Here is a 9,250-nt window from a genome sequence, read left to right on the forward strand (position 1 = left end):
AATGTTCATTAAAATTTTATGAATATTTCCACCAATTTTTGACCACATATCACATTTTAATAGGATATGTTGCAGCAAGGGAATTTGAACAGTGGAGTGAGTGGATATTCTCTCTTCATTCTATAAATATTTCGAGATATACAATTTTCTGTTAAATTTTTATGAATATCTCCAACATTTTCCATCACAAGCCCTACGTCGTAAAGGTTGTGATTCTTCAAGAGATTTTTAAGACTTTTTCTCTTAATTCTATGAATTTTTTGAAGCATGAAAGTTTCCATCAAAATTTTATGAATATGAATATGTCGAGAATGTTTAAAGTTAAATTTCAATACTCTCAATTTAGGAAGCGTGATGTCTGTCTGTCTGGTAGTGTTCCCCTTAGAACCAGAAAATAAACAAACCTATGGAGTTATTTTAACATGACATAAATATTTAGCCTTATTCATATTCATGGAAATAATATAAAATATATTTCATTCACTTTGCTTTCATGGCAAGACCTTTAGGCACAAAAAAAAAAAAACGGAAATGCAATTTTTTCCTTGGGAACTTTAGCGTAAGGGGGTAACACAGTTTTAGCCCTAGAATGGTGGGAGACATATATCTCGTGTTTTACACCTGCCTTAGCTTATCATAGCTACAAGGATGATGTAGCTTACTTTTGGATAAACCAAATGTATGCATGGTACATGCAATGCATTGAGGGAAATAAAGAAAAATGCTTAAAATGTAAAAAAAAAACACTGCATGGCATGGTACATAATGGCCCAGCAGGTTGTCTGGTATTTACAAAACCGAAAAACAGCAGCAGTTGCAGCAGTAGTTGTAAATGCATCAGCAGGTTGTTTACGGCAGCTGTTATAACGAGGAAAATGAATCTCCCTTTCGTCCGTCCGTCTACCAGTCTGACTCTCTTTTTGTTCAGTACTGGCTCACTTTTGATTTTTCCTTTTTTTGTTTGGTATATTTTTTCATAGCTACCATGAGTGTTTGTCGGTAGATATTTATGACTATTTCACCCTGGTGTAAAGTCCTCTTTTAAACCTCATTGATCTCTGATGTTTTAGTGCCATTGCGAATAACTCTCTAGGATGGGTAAAAACAGAAATTGCAGATAAAACTATAAAAATGAATTTAAATTCCATTGCCTGCTCTTTCCGATGTCAATCCCCTTAACTCTGGGCAATGATGATGGTGTAATGTATTTTTTTTTGTCCTTTGGTAGGCAAATAGAATGATTGTATTTGCTCTGTTTTTTCCTTCGATTGCAAAGAATTGAATGAACCCATTGAGGCAGTATTTTTTGTGTGGCCAACGATTTCTTATGTATTCGGGAGGGCGAAAGAAATTTATGCATTTTTAAGCGAAAACATACCAATGATGCTTAACAATTTGGTTTGGTTTTTTATTGGTCGATTTCATTCAGCCATGATTGCCTGAATGTCTGTCCACCTGTCCTTTCATTTGTTTATCTCTTTTGTCTGTCCATATATTTGTCTGTCTCTATTTGAAGATGAGACCCTAGCTGAGGTGCTAGCGGCATCTGTTTGTTTTTCTTGATAGTTCTGGCATGGATCTATATACTCAGACAGATGAAATTCTTATGGTTGTGTTGGGGAGTTTCAGAAATGTTATGAGCAAGGCCTTGATTTGAGAAAATAGGGAAAAAATTATAAGCAAGGTATTGCTTCCCTTTGACCTTACGTAGGAAGGCATGAAAGAATGGCTGCAGATTATTTTATATTCGTTTTGTGTAGAATTATTATTTAATAAAAATTAAAAAAAAAACAAGTATATACGGCCGTAAGTTCGGCCAGGCCGAATCTTATGTACCCTCCATCATGGATTGCGTAGAAACTTCTACGAGCGACTGTCATCCACAATCGAATTACTTGGGTTGTGGTATCTTAAAACTTCTTAACATCGTTTTCTAAATTGTGAGTTAGTCCATACGTGGTATATATTAGACAAAAAAGTTATGTATAGTTAAGTCTACAAATAATTACGAATCGATATGGACTTTTTGCACGGTACGTAGAGAGCCATAATTGAAATATGGGGATCGCTTATATGGGGACTATATACAATAATGAACTTGATATGGACCAATTTTTGTATGATTGGGGATCGATTTATCTGTGGGCCATATAAAACTATAGACCGATATGGACCTAGTTAGGCATGGTTGTTAACGACCATATACTAGCACAATGTACCAAATTTCAACTCACTCGGATGAAGTTTGCTCCTCCAAAACCAAATCTCGGGATCAGTTTATATGGGGCTATGTATGATTATGGACTGATATGGACCACTTTTGGCATGGTTGTTAAATATCATATACTACCACCACGTACCAAATTTCAAGCAAATCGGATGAATTTTGCTTCTCCAAAAGGCACCGGAGGTCAAATCTAGGGTCGGTTTATATGGAAGCTATACATAATTATGGACTGATAGGAACCAGTTCCTGCATGGTTGTTGGATACCATATACTAACATCACGTACCAAATTTCAACCGAATGGGAAGAATTTTGCTCTTCCAAGGTGCTCTGGAGGTCAAATCTGGGGATCGGTTTATATGGGGGCTATATATAATTATCGACCGATGTGAACCAATTTTTGCATGGTTGTTAGAGACCATATATTAACACCATGTACCAAATTTCAGCCGGATCGGATGAAATTTACTTCTCTTAGAGGCCTCGCAAGCCAAATTTGGGGGTCCGTTTATATGGGGGCTATACGTAAAAGTGGACCGATATGGCCCATTTGCAATACCATCCGACCTACATCAATAACAACTACTTGTGCCAAGTTTCAAGTCGATAGCTTGTTTAGTTCGGAAGTTAGCGTGATTTCAACAGACGGACGGACGGACGGACGGACATGCTCAGATCGACTCAGAATTTCACCACGGCTCAGAATATATATACTTTATGGGGTCTTAGAGCAATATTTCGATTTCCTATGGTGGAGGGTATAAAAATATATGTAAAACTAGACACCCATTCAAAGTAATTTTAAATGTTTATTGTTCTAATAAAAGTTTAAAGATGTCCACTCCAAATCGGAATAGGCAATCTTTGAAGAAGAAGATCGCCAAAAATTTCATTTCTGAACCTTTTGAAATTCCTGCAATCTCAAAAGGATAGGCTTGACCCAAATTTTCATTTCTCCATCTAAGCCTAAGAATCCATACGTCTATTTGTCTGTTTATATGAAGCAAATTAAGTGCATCCTTAGCTTTCAAATATGTTTTTCCAATATTTATTAAGGAAAAAGGTAGTCATAGAAGATTATGGAGATTTTTGGGCCTTCCACAAGGCCTTCCCCTGATCAAATTCCCTCGATCCTTATGTTACTCTGATATTTGAATGAAGGCAATATTTTACATTTGTTTACCCACTATTCGTTTTGTTTTCCGGTATCTTTTTGTAGTTTTATTTTTTTTTGGTTTCTTCTTCATCTTGCCCCAGCAAGAATTCTTACTTCGTTTTATGTCTGCATATGCAGTCAGGTAAATAAATGTAATTGCCCAATTTCTATAAAATTGAGTTATTTCGTTATTCTTTTTCCCCAAAAGGGTAATGTATTTCAATTCAGCATAAAAACCAGGCACCATATTTACATGTGTGTGGAAAAAAAAAAACAAATGCAAAAATATTCCAATGTATTTTGAGGATGGGGATGAATTATTACAATGCAATGGAAAAATATATAAGAATCGATTCCTTACAAAAAAATTTAATAAAAAACTCGAAATTTAATTGAAATCAGAATTTAACTTATCTATAATTTAATTTCCAAATCATATATAATGAACAAAAAAAATTGTAATATTTCTGGCCAGGAAACATTGTGTACTTAAAATTTTATGAAATCTTAACTACTAGCTCGGACAGACAGACAAACGAAACAACCAAAGCAAGATCGACTAACATTCATGTCCCCTCGTGTTTCATACATAAATCCTGTTAGGACTAAGGGGAAATAACTTGACTTTATTACAAAACGCAGTCCGATAATTTTTCCACATGAATAATAGGAGACCCTTTTCTTACAATAGAATCCAAACGGTATAAATTATATCTTTAAGAGTGTAGTCTTCGCACTTTCTTTATCCTTTCTATCTGTCTGTAGTTGCGTCTATTTTCCAAAAAAAAAAATCCTTCTTCTTACCATCTTTCCATACGTCCTTTCTGTTTATTTCTCTTTAGTCCTTCTTTCCGTTTCTTCACCCTTCTGCCTCCACCGTAACAACATTCCGGCTTTACTATCTTTACTTCGTCTGATTCAGCCTTTTTATACCCTCCACCAGGAATGGGTATATTAACTTTGTCATCCGATCCGGCTGAAATTTGGTACATGGTGTTAGTATATGGTCTCTAATTACAATGCAAAAATTGGTCGAAATCGGTCCATAATTATATATAGCCCCTATATAAACCGATCCCCAGATTTGACCTCCGAAGCCCCTTGGAAGAGCAAAATTAATCCGATTCGGTTGAAATTTTGTACGTTGTGGTAGTATATGATATTTAAGAACCATGCCAAAAGTGGTCCATATGAGTCCATAATCATATGGACTAACTCACAATTTAGAAAACGATGTTAAGAAGTTTTAAGATACCACAACCCAAGTAAATTGTGGATGACATTCTTCGTAGAAGTTTCTACGCAATCCATGGTGGAGGGTACATAAGATTCGGCCTGGCCGAACTAACGGCCGTATATACTTGTTTACTTTAATACTTCCTTTAACCCTTTTTTCCCCATCCTCTCTTTAATTCCGCATTTCCTTCCATTTCTCCATTTCTTCTAAACTTCCTTTAGTTTTATTTTGTATCCCTATATTTCCATTCTTCCTTCCGCCAGTCATTTTGCCTTCCCTTCCTTCCCCCCCTTCCCACCCTTTCCTACTGCTGTCCTTCTTACCGTTCATCCTTTGATTTTCCTTCTTATCATTTCTCGTGCCCTTCCATGAGTCCTTTTTCCATTCCCTCCTTCCGTACTGTTGATCTTCCTACCGTCGGAGCCACCGGATTATCCCACATTTCTGAGTGTTTCAAAGCTTCTCTAACATAAGTGGTTTCACTGCAATGTGGAACGCCTTTCGAATTCGGCTAGAAAAAGGAAGTCCCTTGTCATTGAGCTTAACATGGAATCGGGCAGCACTCAGTGATAGGAGAGAAGTTCACCAGTGTGGTATCACAATGGACTGTATAGTCTAAGTGAACCTGATACATCGGGCTGCCACCTAACTTAACCGTCGTTCTTTTTGTCTCTCTAATTTCCATTTACTCCCTTGCATTCCTCCTCTCTTTCTGTCGTTTTTGCATATGAACTTCTGATCGTTCTTACTTCCGACCTTTCTTACATTTATCTGTACTTTATTATTACGTTTTTCCTTCTGTTCCTCCGTCCATTCATTCGTTCTTCTTTTCTCGTTCCTTCCTTCCTTTAATTTTCATTCTGTTGTTCTTTGAGTTCTATGTTACTTCTTTCGATCCGACCTTCCTTCTATCGATCCTTGTACTTTTCCACGCTTAGTTATTTTTTCGGTGCTTCTCTGTGCTTCAACAAAAAAAAAAAAAAAAAAAAAACAAGAAATAAAACGGAAGATAGGGAGAAAATCTTCCGGCTTACTTCTTTATTTTCCATTCTCCCTCCTAGATCTGCTGTCCGTTATTACTTCCATTCTTCGTTGACTCTTTCCTATTGTCCTAACATCTGACGTCTTGCCATCCGTCCAATCGCCCTGATTCCACCATCCCTTACGTTTCTTATATCCTAAAAGGAGGGAGGAAACAAGAAACGTATCCGTCCATCCTTTCTTTTTCCCCTCCCTCCTTTAGTTCTGCTTTCATCCTGTCTTCTGTTTGTTATTTTTTCTGTCCGTCCATCTGTGATTCCCTTCGACCTGACTCCACCATTCCTTGCCTCCCTTGCTTGGTTTCTTCGTCTTTCGTTACTTCCACTCAATTTTCCATTCAACTATTCTGTTCATCTGTTCTTACCTCCGTAGCACGCTCTCTTGGTACTTCCACACATCATCTTTTGTTTATTATTTTTTCTGTCCATCATTTTGTTTCCACCATTTCTTCCCTCCCTTGCTTCGTTTCTTCTTTTCTCGGTACTTCCACTCAACTTTCCATTCGACCATCCCTTCCCTCTATTTATATCTTTCGTGCTTCCGCGCTTTTGTCCTTTTGGTTATTTTTTCGGTTTGTCCATCTATCCATCCCTCCGTACCACCTTCTCTCGGTACTTCCACACATCATCTTTTATTTGTTATTTTTTCTGTCCATCATTTTGACTCCACCATTCCTTCCCTTCCTTGCTTCGTTGCTTCTTTTCTCGGTACTTCCTCTCAACTTTCCATTCGACCATCCTTTTCCTCTCGCTATTTCTTTTGTGTTTTTGTCCTTTTGGTTGTTATTTTTTTGGTCAGTCCATCTGTTCTTTCCTCCGTACCTCCTTCTCTCGGTAAGTCAACACATCATTCAATCGTCTACCCTTTTCTTGTCCTTATTTCTTTCCTGTTTTGTCCTGTCTTTTGTTTGTTATTTTTTCTGTCCATCATTTCGTCCCCATTCTATCAATATTTTTCTGTCTTTTCATCTTCGTCCTGATTCCATCATTTCTTATGTTTCTCCTTCTTTCTGTCCCTTGATTAGTCCCTTCTTTGTCACTTCTTTCTATATAACTATTTCTTTCCTGCGTTTGCCCTGTCTTCTGTTTATTATTTCAATCCATCCGTCAATCCATCCGTCCTTCCTTTCGACCTCATTCCTTTAGTCGCGTGGTTCGTCCCTCCTATCTGTGGTTCCATCCGTCGCTTTCCTTTCTTGTCCCGTATTCTATCCTGTTTGTTGTTTGTTATTTTTTTTTGTCCAACCTCTCATCCTCATTCTATCATTCATTTTTCTGTCCGTCCACCTTCGTTCTGAATCCATCATCACTTCCGTCCCTCCTTCTTTTTGCCCCTTGATTCGTCCCTTGCCCTGCCTTCTGTTTATTATTTCTTCTATCTGTCCATCCATCCGTCCTTTCTTACGTCCACCTGTCCATCCTTTCAGCCTCTGTCCGTCCACCTGCCTATCTTTTCGTCCTCATTCTATCATTCCTTCCGTCCTTGTTTCATTCCTCCTTCTTTTGGTACTTTCACACATCATCCATACGTCTGTACTTTCCTTCTCCATATTTCTTTCCTGCTTTTGTCCTCGTGTTCTTTTCTTTGTTATTTTTTTGTCCGTCCATCTGTCCTGCTTCCATCATTCCTTCTTTCTCTTGCTTAATCCCTCCTTCTTTCCTTCTTTCTCACAATTACTTTGCTGGTTTTGTCCTGTCTTCTGTTTGTTATTTATCCTCATTCCATCATTTCTTCCGTATCTTGTTTCGTCCATCCTTCTATCTTTATCCGTCCATCCTATTCTTCTCTCGTCCGTTTTTTGTCCTGTCTTCGGTTTTCATTTCTGTTGTCCGTCCATTTAACTATTAATTTTCGAATGCATTTTTTCGTCTGCCACTGCTTCTCTCATCCTTACTTTTGTCCAATAGCCAGTATGTCCTTACACTCCCCTCTGGCTTCTGTCCCTCTCCATACCCCATCATTCTCTTGTCATACCATCTTTCAAAACGTTTTTGTTTGTTTGTCCCTCCATCCTGTATTTATTCCTGAGTTTTTCATTGTTTCAAAGTTTTGAAAAATCGGTCTACATCGTCGAATTTTAACTAATCCACAGAAGGACGGACACCAAAGTTTGGTAGCCTCTCAAGACTATTACGATGTATTGGCATCAATCAAGCTTTTAATACGCTGTCTCCATTGAGTGGTTGAGGGTCAAAAAATATAAAATTTTATTCTCTTGCAATTTCATAAAAAATAAAACATAAAATTAAAACAAAGAATATTTTTGGATTTCTATGAGAGTTTATGATTTATGCAACATGTGTGCTAACGTCACGTACGTAGGATGTAGTGTTTCCCTCTATATGTCGGGAGAGAATAGGAGCCGATGTATACACATTTTTCATATGTCCACGTTTTCATAGAAATGCTTGTTTTCTAAATTTAATATATATTTTTATAGATATTTTTGTTGTTGTTCAATATATACCTCTTTATTAAGTTTTTTTTCTTGGCAGCCCTGGATGAGTTATTACTCCATTGAATTCACAATATATACATGTGTACTTTTTTTTGTTATACCTACACAGACACACACATATACGTACAGAATTTCTTCGTTATAAGATGTTTTGCTAATTTTTTTAAATTTTTATTTTATTTTGTATAATCAAATATTTGACAGCACTTAGGAGGAAACTAAAAACACTTAGAATCGAACTAACACAGCGGATACAAATTTAGATATTTATTTTTCATAAAAAAAAAATCACACACACACACAACCGTATATATTTTAGCACATTTTTTTTCTTAATTTCACAAATCTTTAGGAAAACACAAAAATATTTTAGAATTCCAGACAATTTGCTTTTCGATTTGGCGCCTTGAAATGCTTTAATCGTAATTTTCCATATTTTCCATATTCTATGGACCTATGTGGTCCCCAATACAATTACATACACTTTTGGCAAAAGAATGCAAAACCAAAAATTTCGATTTGATTTTTCAAAAATTTTTATTTTCCAAAAATACACCACTTTAATTTGCGTTTTTCTTTTATTTGTTGTTTTTTTTTTCAATTCAGAAAAATCCCGAATAGACGGAAGATACCGTAGAACGTTTGTTATGAGCCCATTCAAGATCTCATAAGCGAAGCAACTAAACCAACAAGTTGGGAAAATTTAAGAATTTTTTAAAGAAATTTTTTTTTGCTTTGAATAGAATAAAGAATGTGAGAGTAAAGTATACATAAATTCTCTTTTTGTTTTAAAATTTGGCAATAAAAATTCCCACCGATTGATGGTGAATTTTTGCGTCTTGTTTTCTTTTACTGGTTAATATAAACATTGTCTACACTCAGGAGAGTGCCATAGAAGAGAGGAAGAATAAGACAGAGAAATTGAGAATAATTTAGAAACTTTTCTTTTAAGAGACAAATGAGCATACAGTTTTGAATAATGAGAACAATTAATGTTGAATTTCCATTTATACTCATAAATGTGAGGAAAGATCTTCAACGAATTTTTAAGTCACTAACTAGATAATTTATTTATTTATTTTGTTAAAAAAATATATCTAAAAAAACATTAGTACTGGTTGCCAGGACATAC

General features: G+C 36.1%; 1 protein-coding gene across 1 annotated transcript in view; it reads right to left on the reverse strand.

Moving 5' to 3' along the window:
• Positions 1-8,781, reverse strand: part of sqa (spaghetti-squash activator) — a 153,086-nt gene extending 144,305 nt beyond the window's left edge. Inside the window, exon 1 of the mRNA XM_075309590.1 lies at positions 8,601-8,781. The gene's annotated coding sequence lies outside the window, so the exon portion shown is untranslated. The remainder of the gene's footprint in view (positions 1-8,600) is intronic.
• Between the last annotated feature and the right edge of the window lie 469 nt (positions 8,782-9,250).

This window comes from Haematobia irritans, chromosome 5 (genome assembly GCF_050003625.1).
Source record: "Haematobia irritans isolate KBUSLIRL chromosome 5, ASM5000362v1, whole genome shotgun sequence".
NCBI lineage: Eukaryota > Metazoa > Arthropoda > Insecta > Diptera > Muscidae > Haematobia > Haematobia irritans.